This window comes from Ixodes scapularis, unplaced genomic scaffold (genome assembly GCF_016920785.2).
Source record: "Ixodes scapularis isolate PalLabHiFi unplaced genomic scaffold, ASM1692078v2 PGA_scaffold4__175_contigs__length_147842914, whole genome shotgun sequence".
NCBI lineage: Eukaryota > Metazoa > Arthropoda > Arachnida > Ixodida > Ixodidae > Ixodes > Ixodes scapularis.
In genome coordinates, this window is record NW_024609879.1 from 90,982,316 (window position 1) to 91,004,242 (window position 21,927).

The following is a 21,927-nucleotide window of genomic DNA, read 5'->3' on the forward strand; positions in this document are numbered from 1 at the left end:
AAATATATATTTAGGTTCAAAATTACGCACAAGGGTTCTATGCTGGGTTAACTGTAGTAGCGAGGTAATCCTCCGCCTTGTACAAATTTGGTCTCTAATTGTTAAATGGTCAACATGTGTGAAGCGGTTTATGTTCTATAAAAGTTTCGAGAGGTCATGTATTACCTGAATATTCGAAATCGTTCGCTGAACGTAGCTTTGAAGAGCCGCCATCTTTGCAGACACATTGTCATTCACTCCATCCAATTGCTTCAGGACCTCTATGTCGTTTTGAATGACCCTAAACATGAAAGCAATTTTTTTCACCACTCCTGTAGGGAGTACATTTTATTTAGGACATTTATTATGTTTGCATATACTATGTAGCCACACTGGCGGCTTCATAAATGCAGGGCATGGCGTTCTATGCTCACGCTTCTATTCTTGTGATTGGTTCTTTGCTGTTCTTAACGGCCTATAACTCGGGCAAATCGGACTTCTCTTTTTCCTTGTAACCTAACATCTCGCTATGATCATCGAGAGTAAAGATAAGTAGCAAAAATATACCTAAAAGAGCGTAAAACTTACACGCAAAGATTTTTCAGCTACAAGTTTTTATCCGGCAACTATACATTTCGTAAAAATCACAGGTTAAAAAAGTGACGGGACGTTTTGTTTGCTCCTCCAGCTAAGTTTTCTTTGTTGATATTAATATTTTGTCGTCTTCCCCCAGTTGGTATGTCAGAGAGATGTTTAATTTTGCCGATGTTTGGCTTCACAAAATACATGATTATCCTTGCCTGTGACGGACAACAAAACGTGCATGTTGGGAGTTTGCACGGTCTGGGTCAAATTAGGTTAAGATATTCCCCACCAATTGGCACTGAGAACAAACTAATTATTTATAATAAATTTCTGAGTAACATGCACCAAAAACATACTAGGAACTGCAAAACTGGCCAACTTAATTCAACGGACCATAACATTTGCTGAGTAACAGCGCAGGGCGCAATGTTAGCGGGAGTGCTGTGACCAGATGCGAAGTTGTAATGAGGTGTGCTAAACAGCCAGCCTCATTCTTGGGTCAGGCGGGTAATTTCCTAAGTGTAATTTATTAAATTATTAAAAAAACATCTAATTTTAAAATGTTTTTGATAGCCACGAACCCGTCGACTGCCACCAGTGCGCTTTTACAGAAATGTGCTTCTTGCCAGGTATAAGAGGAAGAAATACTGTTTTTAATAAGTACCTTAGAAACTCTTTTGACTTGGAAGCAGCTGCTCGGACATTCTTCACATTTCCAATATGATGTGCCAAAAATCTTCTCATATCGTTGATATCATGCTGAAGCTTAAGATAAGTTGCCGCTTGCCTATCTCCAATGTCTGTAAAAATGAACACACGAACTGAAATGTATAACAAAAGTATCAAACAAGCAGGATCTTTTTTTTTTTATAAAAATATTCAGGCTGGCCTTTTATACAAGTACCTGTGACACATGACTCAGTCTGTTCTTGCATTATTTTTAATTAATTTTTTTTTTCATTTCCTGCCGATCTGGGCGTGGTGTCAACAAGAAAATTGTTTGTTATTCGCATTAGGCGTTATTCTTCTCTGGTAGGCGCCAATCTTTTTTCAGAAGACAGTCGCAATTTTCTTTAGATTTTTCTGACAGATAATTGGCGGCTCTTGTACCTGGCGTAGTGAGCACAATATGTTCTTGCAAAGTAAGAACAACTAGTAAGCAAATTTTGTTTTTGGTACTAGAGGTACACTCTGGCAGAGTACTGGCTCTCAAATATTTTTAGTTTATTTATGCTGCGGTTTGGTGTTTTCGCAAACATTCTATTTGCAAAAATAAAATTCGCGAAACTTCAACTTTTTGAAGCAATGCTTTGGGGTATTTCATGTATCATCTTGAGTAAGGTATGGCGCTGATACAAAATAATTTTTATAGAAATACGCACGAAATATTTGAAAATCCTATTTTTACGGCAAGTTCTCAGCTAACAGATATAAACCCAACTTTTACCGGCTTACTCGCTAACATCGTTGAATCGAAGGAAGACTTGTTTGCCGTAGCTTTCAGAATTTCGTTAACATTTCTGAAAAAAAAAAAAAGTTGAATTAATCCGGATGAAAATAAAATTTTTGTTACCGGCACTTTACACAGCTAATTTCCTGTGCTCTAGCCTCTGGGGAAAATTCAAGTACATAACATACACGACTGGAACTTCCGTAATTCAAAGAGAACCCTTGAAGTTCATCTTAACACTGTCACATTATTTGTCTGCCGCTAATTATACAGCGATGAATCGGCTTCGGAACCTCGACGCAAGTTACTATTTTCATTGGTCAAATTTTAAGAAGGTAATAGGGACCCGAGAATGCTCCCCCCCCCCCCTCTCCCGCTTTCACCAAAAAGAAAATAGTCCACTTGTATTTCTATTGCTTTCAGTTTACTGGAACGTCTTGCCATCTAGCACTGATAATTTTTATTGACTAAATCCCAACAAACAAGATGCCATCAAAAATCAAGTTTCTACGAAAAGCACTTGAGCGCCCTTTCAAGCCTACTTTTTCGAAGTTTTAGCTCGCACACACACTGGCGCTGCACATGTCATTTTTGTCATAAATTTGTGAATTGACTTTCGGCTATGTGTAACAACATGAAGACATTGTTCATAACATTTTCTTGGGTGAACTGCGGGTTTTAATGGTTATGCTTCTGCAAGGTTATTTTTGTGTTACACACATGCACATGTTGGTCAGACTCGCTTTGAAGTGCGGTTATCAAGAACGTGTGTTTTCTGAACGGGAAAGATGTATTTTCATTACATGATCCAGGCTATTATCTAAAATTTTCTATTCGCACCCTGGATATGTCTTCGTGTTTAAAGGGACACTGAATCAAAACTTCAAATATACCTCTCATGTTCAGAACTAAGGAAAACATAATCAACTGTATCTGCTAATCACAATCGCACGCTTGCACTTCGAAAAGATGGGTCTACCTTTCGTTCCAAAGGACCGATTCCAGTGAGCGCTCGAAGATCATCATCGGAGAGCGCGATGCATCACGGGAGAAGTGATATCAATTGGCAGAGCACATGCCAAGCTGCTTGGGAGCTAGCGTGGTTATGAGTTCCACCAGTTAGTGTTGTCAACGCGGTATAACCTGGCCGTTTTAGTTGCCTCTTCCCGCTGTCCAGAGGAGTTGAATAGGCCGGGAGAGAAGGGTATTGCGGTTTTACAGGGCTGGCGCGCACGCAGCTTGCCGCCGTACCTTCGCAGAACGGCACTGCTTTTAAAGGGACCATGAAACGATTTTGAAATAAAATTTCATCCACTGCACTTCGTAAAAAGTAGGAAAAGAAAACCAAAACACAAAAATAGACAGCAGAAAAAAAAAGTTCGCTATAGAACTTTTAAAAGAAAAGCGGACTCTTTTACACATTCTTTCCTTCGAAAGCTCTCTTCCTTTTCACTACGATGCATCCGCGGAAACGGAGCACGTCAGCCGAATCCACGTCGCCTATTGGGTAAGAGCCTACCTCACCAGCACCGCGATCGTAAACAATAAATAGCCGGCGAATGTTTCCTACAAGTTTTGTTAAATAATATTCAGATACACATTTTGTTGAATGATTAGCGATGTGACGGGAATTGCCGAAGTTATAAAGGCTCGCACTGAATGCTCGGAGCTATGCGCGCCATCTATCATGTGGTAAGCGAAGTGACAGCTCGATCACACTGCGCCTGCGCATAGCCGCCTGTTTGCTGAAAAACGTGAGGTCGGTGGTGATGATCGACGTGGTCGGCGTGGTGGAAGCTCATCAGTCCGTGTAGAACGCTATAGGCAACCTGCAATGCAGTTTGGCGCTACACGATGCGCCATCTAGCGGCTGCAAAATAAAGAAACTGGGTAGGCCAGGCCTGCGCGGGTCGCGGGGGCTGGGGGCGGACGCACCCAGAAACCACGTGTGAACGTTGCATTTCGAATCGGCGTGAGCTTTTTTGGAACCGTTTTTAATAAAAGTAAGTCTAAACTTTACGTCTCTATGACCTCACCGGGTTCGTGTGATATCTCGCCTACTCTTAGAGTTCCCCCCAAAAAATGAACGTCGCTACTGCTGCGTGACTTTACTGCCACAGTCACGAAGGTGACTCAAGCGTCAAACTTTACCGCTTCCTTTCGAGATCTTGGGAAGCGACACCGACACGGCGACAGAGGTGAATTACTGCAGTGCGACGCATCAAGCAAGTGAATATTACTTTAATTGTTGAAGTGAACGGAAATATATGTGGATGTGTCGAAAGTGGTCTGACGAACTCGTTTTGCACACTAGTCGGCAAAACAGCATATTTACACAAGTTGTTTTACGAGTTGCTTGGACACCCATACAAAAATGGTCTATGGTCGGCTATAGAAAATCCTTTGTATGGCCGGCTATAGCAAATTGGCCCAATTAGCTATAGCCGTTTCTATGGCTGTCTATAGCTTTCCCTATGGTCTCCCCTATAGTTGTCTATAGCTTTTTCAATGGAAATTTCGCTATCGAATTCCGTATGGTTTAGTCTATGGGTCTCTTTAGAAAGGATGCTATAGCCGCCTATGGCTTTTCTTTTGGTTCCTTTAGCCGCCTACAGCATTTTGTATGGTCTGCTATAGAGATCTCTATGGCTTATTCTATGGATCTTTTTAGACACCGTGCTATAGCTGCCTATGGCTTTTCCTACGGTTTCTTTAGCCGTCTATTGCCCTTTGTATGGTCCGCTATAGCTCATTCTATAGCTCGTCTTATGGTTCTCTATACCCATCGTGCTACAGCTTTCTATAGCATTTCATATGGTTCCTTTAGCCGCCTATAGCATATTGTGTGGTTTGCTATAGAGATCTCTATGGCTTACTCTATGGATCTTTTTAGACACCATGCTATAGCTGCCTATGGCTTTTCCTACGGTTTCTTTAGCCGTCTATCGCCCTTTGTATGGTCCACTATAGCTCATTCTATAGCTCGTCTTATGGTTCTCTATACCCATCGTGCTACAGCTTTCTATAGCATTTCATATGGTCCCTTTAGCCGCCTATAGCATATTGTATGGTTTGCTATAGAGATGTCTATGGCTTACTCTATGGATCTTTTTAGACACCGTGCTATAGCTACCTATGGCTTTTCCTACGGTCTCTTTAGCCGTCTATTGCCCTTTGTATGGTCCGCTATAGCTCATTCTATAGCTCGTCTTATGGTTCTCTATACCCATCGTGCTACAGCTGTCTATAGCATTTCATATGGTCCCTTTAGCCGCCGATAGCATGTTGCATGGTTTGCTATAGAGATCTCTATGGCTTACTCTATGGATCTTTTTAGACACCCTGCTATAGCTGCCTATGGCTTTTCCTACGGTTTCTTTAGCCGCCTATTGCTCCTTGTATGGTCCGCTATAGCTCATTCTAAAGTTCGTCTTATGGTTCTCTATGCCCACCGTGCTACAGCTGCCTATAGAACTTTTTATGGTTCCTTTAGCCACCTATAGCATCTTGTATGGTGTGCTGCAGAAATCTCTATGCCTTACTCTATGGATCTTTTTAGACACCGTGCAATAGCTGCCTAAGGCTTTTTCTATGATTTCTTTAGCTGCCTATTGCTCTCTGTATGGTTTGCTATAGCTTCTTCTATATCTCGTCTTATGAGTCTCTTTACCATCGTGCCATAGCTGCCTGTAGTTTTTCTTCTTACCGCAATCGTATGAAATGCGAAACAAATTATTTGTTGTCACTGGACATCTTTAAAAAAAAAACCTTGTGAGACGTGCCGAACTTCATAGCCCCATTTAAAACAAAGAGCTAACATTTCAACAAAACAACAAAAAACAAATGCACTCACTCAGGTGTTTGCAAAAGCACAGGTAAACAGACACAAGGTATTGTTTTCAAATCTCCTAGAATTTTATTACACACAGCCCATTCTGTAGACAGGCACACACTAAGCAATCTCTACTATGTGAAGAGGTACTACTGAGCTGTTATACAACTGAGAATATTGTAAAGCAAACAAGAACCAAAGGCAATTCCTGGGTAGTCTCTAGTCCCCCGGCAGCCGGCCGAATTCCCCCCCCCCCCCCTTTCCTCCCGAAATTCTAATGCCAGTCGCCACTCATTGGCGCTGCAATCAGTTTATGAAAAGACGTTTCATCAACACGTGACGTTTATAAACAACTCCAAATATGTTTTTTTTTTTCGTTTTTTTTTTTTGTAATGATTTGTTAAGAAGTGGCGTGAACGGGTGGGCTGAGTCGGTGAGCACGCGCCTCAGGAATACAGGCGCGATGAAATGTCCCTGCAGCATGCAATTCGCGTAACGAGTGCCGACTAAACGTGTGTCCATGAAGCGTCTGTCCACGAAAAGGTGTCCATGAAACGTCTTTTCACAAAACGCAGAGAGAATAAGAATGTCAGTATTCTAACTACAATTTTCACATGACTTCAGAGAGCTAATGGCAGGCGACTGCGGTAGAATTACGGGGAAATTATTCTTCCAGCTGTCAGAAGATAGGCACTGCCAGGAGATAGACACTACAAGACGGTCAATTGTCGCCGAGTAGGTTGCAGCGCACTTACGTTCAAAATACCGGACTTGAAAGATGTAATCCGAAATATACGTCGACACGGGCACTGCAGACCAACCACTCAAACACAAAACCGAGAAGGAAGGGATCCGTGAAGATTCACCACGATGTAGCACAAGCTGTCATTTGCCGAACCGAACACTGAACTCATCACAAGAATGTCTTGGGCTTCCTTGAAGAAATCGCTTGTTGCCGACATACGGGTAGGACTTTCGATCGGGATACCTTTTAACATAGAAGCGAAATCCACAGCAGCCCCGCGGGCTGCACGACACGCGAAACTAGGTCCGCAAGCAGCCTCATTCCGGGAATGGCAGCGGCTATTACGTCATCCGTCAAACCACGTGATCACGCTCCTTCCGTTACATGCGCACAGAGAGCGGAGTGAAGCGATAGAAAGTCTACGGTTGATTGGTCCGCCGAGTCCGCACCTTCTACAATGATTTTAGCTTAGGGAGAGAGAGAAAACAGAAAAATTGAAAAGCAGAGCTCCTTCAAGGCCAGAACGGGGGTGCGATCACAAAGACTAATCTTCAGGGGCATACCAACAATGAACACAGCGAGAGAATGTGTCACTTATATCCTGTTGACAGTTCGAGCCAAGGTTGATAGTGCAGTGGATGCTATGTGTGGCCTTGGGCTTAAGGCAGGTGCCGTGTCCAGCGTTATCACCAGCTTCGAGACAGTTGTCACGGGACCCTAACCGGAGACATGATTGGCCTCAAACACGCATAGTGTCTACTCTGCTGTCACTACCGAGTGAACAGGACAGCTCCATGAAGGCCCCCCAGCTTTTGGACTTCTTTCTAAAGCTGCACTTCCCAGAAGTGACCCAAAACGAGGCATGTTTGAAGATATCATATTTTACGCCTTTTAGCCCACATTCTAATTCAAAATGAATGATTAATGGCGAATACTTTCTCTTTGCGCAGGATGTCCACAAACAAATAAATAAATAAATACATATCTATATATATATATATATATATATATATATATATATATATATATATATATATATATATATATATATATATTTTACCAAGCACTTTTGAATTATGTGTACACTGTTAGGTTCGCATTTTTAAGCGTCAATTTTGGGAATCTTTGCATCGTTGTGGGATCTATGATTGCGTGGTTTAGGGAATTTGTGCCGTAATACGTTTTTCATCCGTGAGTTCAGTCTATATCACTGCCATCAATTACAATCTCTGAGCACCATGATGACAGATGGTGGGGATGTGTGCTCCAAGATGTTCCAATGACTTTAATGTCTCATAATTTAAAGAAAAACAAGAAAAATTAGCCACAGCGCTTGCGTATTTGTTGAATTCGCAGAACAGAAAGATAATAGGACGCACCTAAGGTAGCGCGTGCCTAATGATATTAATTTTCTTTTCGGCTGTTATTTTTGTATAATTCGCCGGTCTCGACATGGCCGTTGACGGACATTGCACCGCTGCTTACGCCCCCGCCGGGGTAAGCTTTTTTGTTGTCACGACACTCTATCTCGCTATAGACGCGTCGATTTAACGCTCATGAAGTCTCGAGAGAACTGTCAATTGTTTAGTCAGAGCAACGACGCAGCAATCGCGAAATGAGAGACGACTGCGCCTCACTCTGATAAAATGTGAGCGTGGGACTCTCGAGCAGCGTTACCTTGCTGATGATGCAGGGCGCTGCTTTGTCGTTGAGATTCTTTGTCCTGCGAACGCCGGCGAAAACGTTCCAGTGCTCGGCGTACCCTAGGCAGCAGTGCCTGTCAGCGACCGCCCGCGCAGCATCGCAACCTTTCTGGAGCCTACTGGCAGTCTGCGAGCGCCGACGATTTATCGTTGCGACTTGAATGGGAGCATTTTATGAACTCCTGCGGTGAACATGAAACACCGCGAACATGAACTCCCGCGAACATAATCACCGCGACGGCGAACCGCCGGCGCTCGCAGACGGAGGGTTCCGATGCTGTGCGAACGGTTGCTGGAGGACGCTGCGTAGGGTATACGCCGGGCGCTGGAACGGCTTCGAAGCCATTCGAAGGGCAAAGGATTCGCGACGACCAAGTAGTGTCTTGCATCTTCAGTAAGCTAACGGGGCTCGAGAGTCCCAAGCTTACATTTCCACAGAGCGAGCGCGGGCGACCAGATCGAGGCGCAGTCAGCACTCGTGTCGCGATTGCTACGTCGTTGTTCTACCTACACCGATGACATGTGCACCGGCATTCGAAACCGCCCTCTCGAGACTTTATACGAGTCCCATAGACGGCTTTATAGCGCGATAAACCGTCGTGACAAGAGTAAAGCTCACCTCTGTAGTGGCGTAAGCAGCATTCTTGACGCCGCGTCGAGAGCGACGAAATATACACAAAAAAAAAACAAAAAAAACATTAAATATATTTAACACTGCAGGCAGAAAGAAATACAAACATGGCAGGGACACGGACAAAGTAGAAGGCGCGCTACGAAATACATATACTTACAAAATACACTGGAAACGACAGATAATTAGCGCTAAAAAACGGAAGATTGAGATGACGTCAACGCCGAAATAAGGCAATGCGCAGGGAAAGCAGCCGGCAAAACTGCAATAGTCCTATAGGCAGCTAAGGACGCTTTTGTGATCGCGGGCGTATAGCCTCGGCGACGTACGCCCCGTTAACCTGGCTGAAGAAAATTCTCGCCCCGATCGAGCGCATGAATGACTCTCTTCCACTTTCGTACATCTGCAGTAAAAAAAAAAAAAAAAAAAAGAGGGTCGCGGGTTAGCTTAAGCAAACCAGTGAGCCGACTAAAAAAATTGGATGATCGCGAGTCTATAGCTAGGGTGACATACATCCCTCTATAGCCGGCTAAAGCACATTGTAAGGTCGGAGACTATAGCTTTGGTGATATAGAACACTATTGAGTCGGCTAAAGAAAATTCAATGGTCGCGATTCTATAGATTTAGGGACATACACCGCTCTATAGTCGGCTAAAGCACATTGAATGGTCGGAGGCCTATAGCTTTGGGGACATAAAACACTATAGAGACGGCAAAAGAAAGTTCGATGGTCGCGAGTCTATAGACTTAGGGACATACACCACTCTATAGCCGGCTAAAGAACATTGAAAGGTCAAAGGCCTATAGCTTTGGTGACATAAAACGCTATAGAGTAGGCTAAAGAGAATTCAATGGTCGCGATTCTATAGATTTAGGGACATACGCCACTCCATAGCCGGCTAAAGCACATTCAATAGTCGCGAATCTATAGCATCAAGGACATACATATTTCTATAGCTCGCTAAAGAATATTGAATAGTCGCGAGTCTATAGCTGCGTAGTCATAAATTATTCTATAGCCAGGTATAGAAATCGGAATGGTCGAGATTCTAAAGCTTTGAAGGCATACATTTTTCTACAGGTGGCTATAGCGTGTTTTATGGTTTCTAATGGCTGACCATAGAGGGCCATAGAAGGTGATAGCTCACCATAGGATTTTCCATAGACGTCCATAGACCATTTTTGTATGGGCAGCCACATAGAGAAATACGATAGGAACAATCGGGCCGATTGTTGCTTCGCTGTGACGTCGAGAATCAGGCGATCAGGTCTTCAAGCGAGAGGTCTTTCGACCCGTTCCGGTATTCGTAGTTGTACGCGTGCATATCCGTTCGGCACGCGCGTTCGCAATCAAAACCTTCCAAACCTGCAAAATTTCAAATAGTGGATTTTCGTAGCACAAAGTCTTGTTTGTTTCGCCAACCAAATTTAATGCTGAGTTTGGTAACAAATATGACGGCGTGCAGAAAACAGGATGCAAAAGTTTTTCTTTGGAAAAAGCTCATGCGAAGCGTAAATATCCTCACACGTACATTTTGTTGCCTGTCGCCTTTTTACTGAGGCTTGTGTGCTGTTCTCTAGCAGGCATAGTTTGGTTCTAATTGCCCACGTTTTATATTAGTGTGTGGGGCGTCGGGAGAAGAGGCCGGCCGAGCGAGGCGCGAGCAGGGGCCAGCCGGCGAAGAAAGAGAAAGAGCGTGCTGCACGAGGCTGGGACCGGGCAGGAACGATAGATCTGTTCTGGCTGGTCGGGCCCATGGCAAACCCCGGGAGAATTTCACCAGCGAAATTCAGATCAGGACCGGCGGAAGCGGCGAGCCCTGACCATACCGGCCTAGTCCATGACGATCCCGGAGTGATTCCGCAGCGAGACTCCGGCTATGATAGACCGGAACAGCTAGCCTACGCAGCACTGGCGTGGGAAGGACGATCCGCAGGCCTGGACGAGGGCTCCGACTGTGAGTTTTGAACGACGGGCAACCGGAATGTACAATAAATCCATTCGCTGCCTTCTCGTTGGGTTGTGTCACTTCCTGGGAGACGAGCGAAGCACAGACCGATCGGGCGGCCACAAGTAGTGAAGACAACTCAAACTGGTGTCCAAATGACGACTCTAGAATATTCTCTAAACACTTGGACCTATCAAGGCTCCCGATGGTCTTAAAAAACCGCATAAAAGAACCAGTGACATTGCACGCAAGGACGTAGGTGCACACGGAGACTGCTGAAATCGGGGTCGCCACCGCTCGCAACGGCCCAACGGGCAGACTGGCCGCCCCATAAACAGAGACGCCTCCGCTGGTGGCGTTGAATGCAGTACTCTCGTGGCACTGCCTGCCCATTGCCGGCTGCCTATACTTGATTGAATTCTCGTCGTGTTTTGCGATGATAACCCAGCACGTCCTAGAAGGGAAGATCCATCTACTCGTGCGGTGGTGTGGCGGCACCTTCAAGACAGCACTTTTGCCGTCGTTTTTGTTTACTTCGACTACAGTGGTGCTTTCTCAGCATTTGTCTCCCCGAACATCGTCCGGATTTCTTATTTTGCGCATTCCATGCGTGTGCTGAAGTTCGAGATATTATTGGTGCGTACTGTATTCAAAGGCGTGTATGAAGGATGCGAATTTTGACGCGTTTTCATCACCCGAGTAAAGTGATTAGTGTTAGCATTCCTTGAACGATCGCAACGTCTATGTGATCACGAAATCATATTTCTACGTTGCTATATCTCTGCTAAGATTACACTGTATTCTGCAATCGTAGAGAAGGCCGCGTGGCAAGATTTGTACTATCAGAAAAGTCGTGATCGTCCAAGACGGCGTACTGCCATCTTTTCTTTTTTTCGTCCACTCTGCCCTGCGAGCCCATCCTAACAAAGCAAAAGTTTATAACGCTTTACCCCATAAAAAAAAACTCTGAATTGTCTGCTACGCCGTTGAGTGACAGCGCGTCCCCTTATTTTTAGAAATACCGCGGAAACGGCTGGGACGGCGTCGGAGTAGCGGATGTCGTGCTGACGACCTGCTGTGCTTCCTTCAGGCGTATGAGACCAGTCCCATGCTGTCGCTGTAGCGCAACAAGTCTAATTGAATTTCGTTCACCTGCGATGTGTCCATGACTATCGCGGTGATTAGAGGCGCTGATTCAGAAAATATGTCGGTGGCATCAGCGCCATCAGCGCAGAAAAACCCTGTGGCAAAACCTACCGGCACCACCAGCCCGCCGCTAACGCTCCCATTCACCTACTGCCGAGAGAACTTCCGGTTGCGGTGGCAAGGCACGTCATGGCCGTCAAAATTACGCCTCGGCTTGTATTGCGGTGAGGTGGAGAGGAAGAAAAACTCGATATTTCAATAAGTTTTCGCGCAGAAGTTAATAAACCGAAACGAAAACAGACGCCTTTTCTGCGTTCAGGGAACATTGACGGTTAAATGTAAAAGTTATTTGGCTAAAGTAAAAAGGCCATTTCATGGTCCCGTTAAGTTCATCGTGATGCAACGACATTCGTTATTCCCTTTAAATAATGGTTTGGTGTCTTTTTGAGCCAAAAAAAAATTAGTGTCTTCCTAGTGTGACCGGAAAGTGGTTGACATTTAGAGAATAAAAAAGGCGCTAGAATTTCGTTGCAGTGTCCTTTTAAATACAATTTCCCGGAGGACGATTTCTTCGTTATGACAATGATGGCACAGCCAAAATGAAGCCAATGAACCCTGTAAACTAATATAATCAATTTGCGCAAAAAATTAAGACTTTTTTTATATAGACGGCATACGAACTGTACTGCGAGCAGGTGTCGGAGTAAGTCGCTATTCTACGCCATATTTTATGTTGTCTTGATGGTTCTCCTCATGGCAACTAAAAGAATTTCGCAAGCGTTTATTGTGCTGTAGCCGTAAATATCTGAAATACTGCGTAACTCTTTCGATTGCCTTTTCCGCCGATACAATGCCTAAGAAAATTAAACAGGCAACTTATGATTCTCTGCTGCGCTCTATCTAAAAAGGGCGGCGTTTCGTTAAGCAAGGATACGCACTTCTATTATTGCCTAAATCTTTATTTACCAAAACCAAACATCTTACCTATCGCCAACTTGAGTAGATTTTCTCGGGAAACAACGTAATGTGTAATTGGAACTGCAGTCACAATTTGAAAAGCATATGCTTAACCGTGGGTTCCATGTCAAAAGATACAACGCAGTTTCCAATAAGAGCACAACGACGATAACAGCGCTGAAATTGCCGATATGGCGGTAGTTGAGGATATTCATGGCGTCCGTCTGGAATAATTATGATGGGAAGAAGAATCAGTAGATGCACTGAACGGGAATGGCAAAATGCGTGGTTTGCTTTTTTCGGCTGGAACGTAAAACGCGTTGTTCTTTTCGAAACAACTGCAATGACTTCGAAGTAATCCCTCCCACTGAAGTACCTAATTTGAAACCAAAGACGACGTACCACAAAGGAAGGCAACACACGACACCCCTCACAAAATACGTCTAGACTATAAACACAACACAATAAATTGACACGTATTTTGTGTCGTCCTCTGCTTTTGTCGTTCATCGTCTCCAGTTTACGAAATCCATTTAAAGTCGGTTAAAGGTATTCGATTCGCGCGATGTAAACAAACAAATTCCTACTCATAAGCATTATTCCTTCAAAAATCATAGGCTAATACCCATGGAGTATTTAATGAGTTCTCGTAAGAACAGTTCATTTCTGGGAGCAAGCCCTCACGCCATAAAATACCCAATTGACAGTTTTGCAATGAGCTTCCGCGCACCCATCCACTCTCTCCTCTGGCCTTGCTTTCCGCTGTCGCCATTTTAAGAGGGCCAACCAACATTTTCAGGACATAACTTAGTGCGTATCTGCGGTAGTTTTTTTTTTTTTTTTATATATATGTAGTTGTATTGACATTAACAGCAATGACAACCAATAACAACGACTTGATGCCAATGTATTTTGACGGGTGGACGCGTGTAGGACTACCCTTAATTTGAAATTCGCAAGAAACTCCCAGGAACACTGCCAGTTACTCGAAAACGTTCCCATCACAATCTGAACCCGGAAAAGAAAATCTTCCAGGATGCTGCATCCTAAAGTTTACAATACCGAGAAATGGAAACGTACACTCGTACCACACTCTGTAGATGTATCTAAATTAGAAATTTTCGTCGCCCGGCTATGGAGGGTACATTTTTTGTGGACAAGGGTGCACACAAGCGACACGCTGTCGGTTTAGCGGGGAAAAAATCTGATAAGTTGAGGATCTACTACGAGAGCTAGACTAGAAGCGCTAAATAAGCAGCGCTTAGAGGGTCCTTTCCACGATTTCGGTGTGGGAGCCACCATCTTGGTGCTCAATGCAGAGCGAGGGCAAACGTTATATGCTTCGAAAATTCCACTTTCTAAACTGTAGAAACGGCGTCAGGAACCTCGGGCGATATCGTTTTGCTTTGTCGCGAACTGTTTTAACACATGTCGAAGACGGAAATCTGTTTTCTGTGATTTCAGATGAAGCTTCACACAATTGGCGACAACGCTTTTGAGCACCAAGATGGCTGAAGTGTTTTTACCGTGGAGGTAGGAAGATTCTGGAAGCGACATCATTCCACCAGAGCTGAAGCCGAGGTAGACTCCCGGTTTGGAGGAGCACGCCCACAACGATTACCAAAGAAAACAGGAACAAAGCCAAATGACGCTATTGCAGGGACTTGGGCACCCTTGGATGCTGTTGGATGGAGTTTGCCACCTTTAGGGCGTTTTCACCGACCGCGGTCTCTATTTCCGGCTTTACTTGGAATTTTCTCGTTTGCCTGCTTTGAGCCGGTGTGTCACCTCCTTTTCTTCCTACCTACCTGGTTTTTACTCTGAGGCACATCTTCCTCAGTAAAGCGCCGTTCACACACTTGCAACCGAGTAAGCCCGAGAGAGAGAAGACCGGTTTTGAAGCCTCTTGCGACGGCGGAGGATCGAATGCGCTGCTGTGGAACAGGTCCTCCGCCGTCGCAAGAGGCCTCAAAACCGGTCTTGTCTTTCTCCGTCCTACTCGGTTGCAAGTGTGTGAATGGCGCTTGAAAGCCCTTGCACGCACTTGCAACCGAATACGACAGAGTGAAACGAGACAAGACCGGTTTTTAGGCCTCTTGCGACGGCGTAAGACCATATGCGTTGCTGCGTCGCTGGTCCTAAGCTGTCGCAAGAGGCTTTAAAAACCGGTCTCATTTCAGCCGGTCCTACACGGTTGCAAGTGTGTGAACGAGTCTTAATTTCAAGCTATACACATTTTCCACAAGGGCGCGGCCGTCTTGAATGTCGTCACTTATGGTATGCGGATTTGATCTCTCCACGCGGCTGGAAGGTGTTGACGGAAACTGCGTGATGGTCACACATTTTTGTTTTAGCTCCCCTATATTTTCTCGCATATTCCAGGTTGAAATATTTTATTATTTTTAGTACCGCATACCACATACGGAACCCACGTGACTGAAAACGGCAGGAAACAGAAAAACGCTTATAGGCATGAGACCGCACTCACCCGGAAATACCGCAGATGGTTCAGAAAGGAATCGTTGCCAACGCATCTACAAACACAGCGTCCCCGGGAACCCAACCAAGGTTGCCGAAGAACGCGAGACGCAGCTGTTGTGTACACTGCCACCTGAAAAAGACTCGCGACGATTCAGACGAGCAAAATACGCGAGAGCGACTATAAAAACGGCACGAACCTTTGTATCGCAGCTTTTTGCAACGAGAAAAAGTACCTAAATTCATTTTTGTTGAAACGCACGAGAAGTTTCTGTTTGTTGTATAGGCATACGCAAAAATGGATAGTGATTGAGAAGCTTTGCCGATTAGATTATGTGGTTTCTAGTAATTGGCCCCCTTGGCTCTCGGAAATCTGGACCCAGGGCTGTCATCTTGAATGGTTACGAAACGGTTTTCAATTTATTAGAATAAATAGTAGATACTCTAAAGTACCCTTGCTTACATATTTCCCGTGTTTTGGAGGACTCTAGGGCAAGCTATTAAATTCATGGGTTAATTATGAAATTAGGTGAAAAACGAGTAAATATTGCCACGCGCTTTGTAGTGCGTTCGATGTTGAGGACGGAAGAGATGGTGCGACCGTATCTGAGCTTAGGTAAAAACGTTCTATTTATTTTCGTGCTGCCGGCTTCGGGCCGATGACTAACTGCGTCGTCTTCGGGGCCGACGCTGGACCGCCACGTCCTCCTTTTATTTTACTCCAATATTATCGCTATGTGTTTATACCGCGTACTAAGTGATATAATAAAAACAAAAGTATAAAAGAGCGTTTTTTAAAATTGTTGGTTTAAAGTGTCTATCTTATTAAATAGAACGTTTTGTGGTACAAGTTACGTACTTTTAAAAACAAAATTTGAAACAATATTTTCCGAGAAAATTCTAGTCCACATTTTTTTTATTATAATGCTGATCGAGCATGCTGTGTAAAATTATCACTATCTTAAGATTAATATAAGAGAAAGCAAATGCGAAGCACGTGGCAATATTTTCTTCTTTATTATTGAAATAAATAACTTACTGAAAGTGGGTGCAACGATATCCGGACTTCGGTCAAATATTTGTGGGAGTTGCGCTCTGACACTTGTGAAGCAAAAAACATAAAGCCGATTTCGCCTGCGTGTCCTTGTTGTTGTGTAGAAAAAAAAACATAAAAATTGGCATTTTGAGCACCCCTCAACTCACTCCCGGTCTTTAGGGTCACGCCTGGTCCTCCTCCTAGTGACGTAATTCGTGGTGCCGTGTAGCTTCCCGTGTGCTCTCTCGGAGGACGCTTCCTCTTTCTCTCTCTGTTGACATTAGCGGGCGTTATGCTGCAGCTTAGAGCCGAGCGAGGTCACGTAAGCTTGTCGCCGTAGTTCCTTTGGCTGCCACTTGGGGCTGCAGGTGAGGGAAAAAGGTCGACTTTGGCTTTGCGATTATGCAGTGAAATCGCGACATTTTTTAATGAAGGAGATGTTTTCTCTCTAGTGTGGAACACAATAGACAACGTAAAAATGGCGAGATGCAAATTCTTTTAATCCCTGGAGCCGGGGAAAAGAAGGTACGTGGGACAGCCACTTGCCCTATAATCCCCCATAAGACAAGGAATATGTTAGGTAAGTCACTTTTGAGGATGTATTATAGCGTTCATTTCAATAAATTAAAAAAAAAGTCTTCTTCCTATTAAAGATGGCCGTGGCTGGACAGGTTCATTAAGCATCCCTCAAAACAGCTAGATATCCAACCCTGTAGAAATTTGCCAGGTAGAAGATCGACGAAAGTGTAGTCATGTTTCTATAGCTCTCTGCTTGAACGCTCTGGCTTCCGATGTCGAACAAGATAAGTTATCCTCCTTCTTTTTTCTAGCGTGAGCTACACTGGCCGAGGTTCAGCAGTTTCGCGTGGCTCGCATAATGAGTCGTGCTTCGTGCTGCGCAAGCGCGAGGGCAGTGACGTCACACGGCACACAGCTGGCGGGGCGGAGCCGCCGTCGCCGCGGGCTCCGCCGCCACCGCGCGCGCCTCGCCGGTCTTCGCAATCCAGAGGAGTGACGTCATAGCCGAGGCAGACGCACTGGCGTCGCCGTGTGCCCAGCTGTGTGCCTCCGTTGCGCAGTAGCCAAATCTGACGCTGCACGGGAGCTGCTTGATAGCGCCTCTCATTTTGTGCGCTTAAGCTCACGCTACGTATATCCTGGCATAGCCGAGCTAAATCACAGCAATCTTTTCTTCAAAAGTGCTAAGCATTTTTTTGTCAGGTACAGCTGGTAGGAGTTTCTGTAGGGCTGAATGGTACCAACACATTAAATTTTTGAACGTCCTTAAGAATGCAAATTACATTGTCACAGGGAGAACACCAAAAAAGCCTCAGTCCCACTGTTCGTACACGGAGCACACAAAAGACACGGTGTGCACTGCCCACGGGGGATAGGAAGAAGAGGAGGCGACACACCGGCTCAAGCCAGCGCCCAACCGGAATACCAAGGGCAGCCGGAGCTAGAGGTCGCAGTCGGTGTGAACTCCTCCGAGGCTGTCAAAAAGAAGCTGTTGGCGCCAAATCAGCCGTTCTTTCCGTCCAATCGAGTCTTTTGAGTGTTGTCATCGTTGGGAACGTGTCCCTCCCAGCCGAAAGTCTCACCGCGGGCTTCTCCTCTGGTGGCGTCATGTCGCCCCCAGAAGCTTGCCACCTCCATGACTGCAGACACGATAACATAATTATCGGCGGACGTGTTTCAACCACATTCGAAGCACGTTTGTTTCACATATATGTAGGCTTCGAACACTTCTGCAGACAGTATTGGTATGACCAATGTGACCATCATTTACAAGGAGGAAACGCAAAACAGACAGTGTCTCAGGACTCGCTTTTGTATGGTGTGTAACCAGTGTAACTGCGGCTTAAAGGGGTCATGAAACGCTTTTCCAACTTTTTCCTGTTTCGCTTTCCTCCTCAACTCATAAATCGCCCATTCCACCAAACAGTTCAAGAAGACGAAAAGAAGGGAGGCCCCTCTCGCTCGGACCCTCGTTTGTGTAATCCCCGGACACATCCATTCTCCCCCTAGAAGATTAGCCCGTCGCTCAAAACTCAGACAAAAGTTTCTTTCCCTAGCCCGTTCACCCCTAAGCTGACAGTGCTGTGGAAGCTACGTGCTCCTTGGGCTAGTCACACTTTTGCCACGTAAGCGTGGCAAATGTGGCTGCAGAGAATGAAGTCAGGTGATGAAACGGAGATGGCCGATTGGTCCGCCAAGCGCGTAGCTTCTACCACAATGTCAGCTTAGGGGTGAAGGGTCTGAATGAGGTCCGGTTTTGTGTGACGTCAGTTTGGACCCGATGACACGCTTTTGGGACCGCGGATGTATCCCAGTGAAAAGGCAGAGAGGTTGCGAAGGGGAGGAGGAACGAAATAGTCCGCTGTGTTTTCATATTTTCGCAATGAATGTCAGGCTTTTGACTTTCTAACTTTTTTCTTTTGGCCCACTGAACGATGTTCTATTAGTAAAATCCCAATCTAAAATGATCTATCCCAACCCAAAAATCGTTTCATGGGCCCTTTAAAGGAACCACTTTCGAATGATGGTGAGCACCCTTAGATAGTATTGTGGCGATCTAAATAGCATCCTAGAGATATATATATATATTTTTTTTACCCAACATTGTTTTCTACGAAGACGCACCACTACAGTTGTCAGATGCACAGATACTACAAATACAGACGCAATCAAGCAGGCAACGTAATCGTGACCCTGCTGACTGCCCCATCGCTTATAAAGTCGACATCTGAAAGATACTCGTTCCCGGGCTGACCGTACCCGCAATAGACCGTTTGCGAAACTTTAGAGCGCCATCTAGTAGCGCGCCAAGAACTACGGCCGCCATCTTGGTAGTGGCAAGGAAACGAAACCAGTGACCCGACCGGCGCGAGACCCGATCCGCACTTCGTGCGAAATATGCGATGCCAACGCGTCACTGCGTACCACTGCGGATGCCACGATAGAAGTTCGATTCGTGCGTGACGTGAACGCAAACATAAACAAAGTTCACTTTTTTTTTTTATTTGTTACTTGAGACGCAGCTTTTGAGAAAAACAATCGGTGGCAACGCGAAGAAACACGCGGACATCATTACACGGCGTGAAGCCATCTACCAACTTTTCAACTGGGCCTTAATCTTTTCACGAAGTTGTACCAAATTCGTAGTAAAGTAGTGATTTGAGCTAGTTGGTACTTCAACATGATAAAACAGCGCACAGAACACAGGGGGGAAGAAAAGGACATGTTAGAACGAAAGAGCGCTGGTCAAATATGAAGCCCCCCTTCGCTCAGATCTTAGCTAACCTTTAGGGGGCAGAAATAAGCCACTGGAACATCATACCTGTTGGCTAAATTTGCTTCAAATTGTGGGACAACTTATGCAGGCACGGCACTGCTACCGGGTTTTTCGTTTTATTAAAAATTTACCTCCTGCAGGTTACTCCTTTAACCTTTTTCAACTAGGACTTCATAACCTCTATTATAGAACTGCCTGAAAAAAAAAACAGATTTTTTCAAGGCGTTAAAGCTGAGATCTACAACTCTCCCTAACAGCATGATAGCACACTTTGCAAAGGCCGAGCCTAAAATGGAGACGGCTGTGCCCCTTTCGATTAGCTTAGAATGAGAGAGAGTGTAAGGCAGAATGGGCCTATCATCGACATAGAGAAAAGGACCAGCGTAGGTGATTGGCTTGGGCCGATAACGATAGATCTAAAAACGGAAGGGTTGCTCGAACGCAAGCTTTAGACCTAAACCGCACTTAACGAATGTTTACAACACTAGATTTACATCACTCTTCGCTCCTTTCCCGTACACAATGAAAAAGCGAGCATTTTCCCGGACACAATCAAAAACAAGCCAATGCAGGAATGATAAAGAACTTTCGTCCGGAGCCTGTTACCCTCAGGGAGGCCAAAAGCAGGGCACTGGACCTCTGTAGCAAGATATCGTAGACCCAGCTGGCAGGCAACATCAAGAAAGCAGAGGGGTTACACCTCCAGGTTTTCTTCACTGCAAGGACGCATAATGAGGCCTACCCGTCCCGATCGAGCCATTGTCACCGAGCGATAGCTCGATCGGCACATTGCTGCGCCAAGTGGCCGCCTTCCTCCAAAAGCACCTGTCCAGTTTAAGCCTTACAGATCCATTTCTGGTACGCAATTCCGAACCAGTGGTTGGATCGCTGCGGTCTGCAGAAACACAGTCATCATGATGTTTTTAGTGTGGATGTCAAAGATCTCTTCTATTCGATTCTGCATCCATCTCTGCTTGCCTCGGTTCAATCATGTATTGAAACTGCAACGGTGAGCTCGCCTTCAGAAATGCCACGGGCAACCCCACAGAAGACTTCCTCGAGCTTTAAATTTTCTACGTCAAGTATACGTACATAGGGTGGAAGGTTGACCTTTACCTACAAAAGTTCGGTATTGGGTCATATGTCGCTTCTATTCTCAGCGCCATTTTCTCGTCCAGGGTTGATCAAAGTATTCACGATTCCCTCAGTTCCCTGCCAGTACAAAAAGTGTTCCGCTATGTTGATGACTTTTTGATTGTATCCGAGAAAGGAGCGTAGAGCGATGTTGTAAAACTAGTATTGGAAACCTTAGGTAAGTGCGGTTCAGGGCTAAATTTTACGTTCGAACAACAAAATAATGGGGCCCTGCAATTTCTAGATCTATCGTTATCGGCCCAAGCCAATCACCTATGTTGGTCATTTTCTCCCAGGTCAAAGAAAGGCCTTACGCTTCCTCTCATTCTAAGCTTGGCAAAAAAACATAGCCATCTCCATTCTATAGGCTCGGCTTTGGCGAGGTTGTACTGACATGCCGTTAAGGACAGTCTAGATCTCAGCTCGAACACCTTGATAAATCTGGTTTTTCTCATGTAGTCCTAATAGAGGTTAGAAAGTCCTTGTTAAAAAAGGTTAAAGGGGTTTGCAGCAGCGGCTAAAATATTAATAAAAAACGAGCGCCCGGTAGTAGTCCCGTACCTGCATAAAAGTTTCCACAATTTGAAGCAAATAGCCAACAAGTATGATGCTCCAGTGGTGTCTTCTGCCCCCCAAAAGGTTAGTTATAGATCTGTGCAAAGGTGAGCTCCGTATTTGATACAGCGCTCTTTCGTTCTAACATGTCCTTTTCTTTCCCTCTGTGTTCTGTGCGCTGTTTTATCATGTCGTTGTACCAAACTTGTTTCCGAACTGTTTTTTTTTTTTTTATGTGCGTTGTAGTGTCGGCCTGACGTTTTTCTTGACGCGCAAGTAATTGAATGTATGCGGACGAGAACACGGATGTTAAGCGAGACAAAAAGATTAAATTTTTAATAATCTACGCCTATCAATCATAATTGAAGATGCGTACGGTTAACAGTGAACAAGAGAAGCTGAAAGCACCACACAACCCGAATTTTAATGTCATATATATAAAAAATTAGTT

At 44.9% G+C, this 21,927-nt stretch overlaps 1 protein-coding gene across 1 annotated transcript in view; it reads right to left on the reverse strand.

Moving 5' to 3' along the window:
• Positions 1–21,927, reverse strand: part of LOC8053508 — a 47,088-nt gene that overhangs the window by 16,964 nt on the left and 8,197 nt on the right. The gene's annotated exons all lie outside the window — the stretch shown is intronic.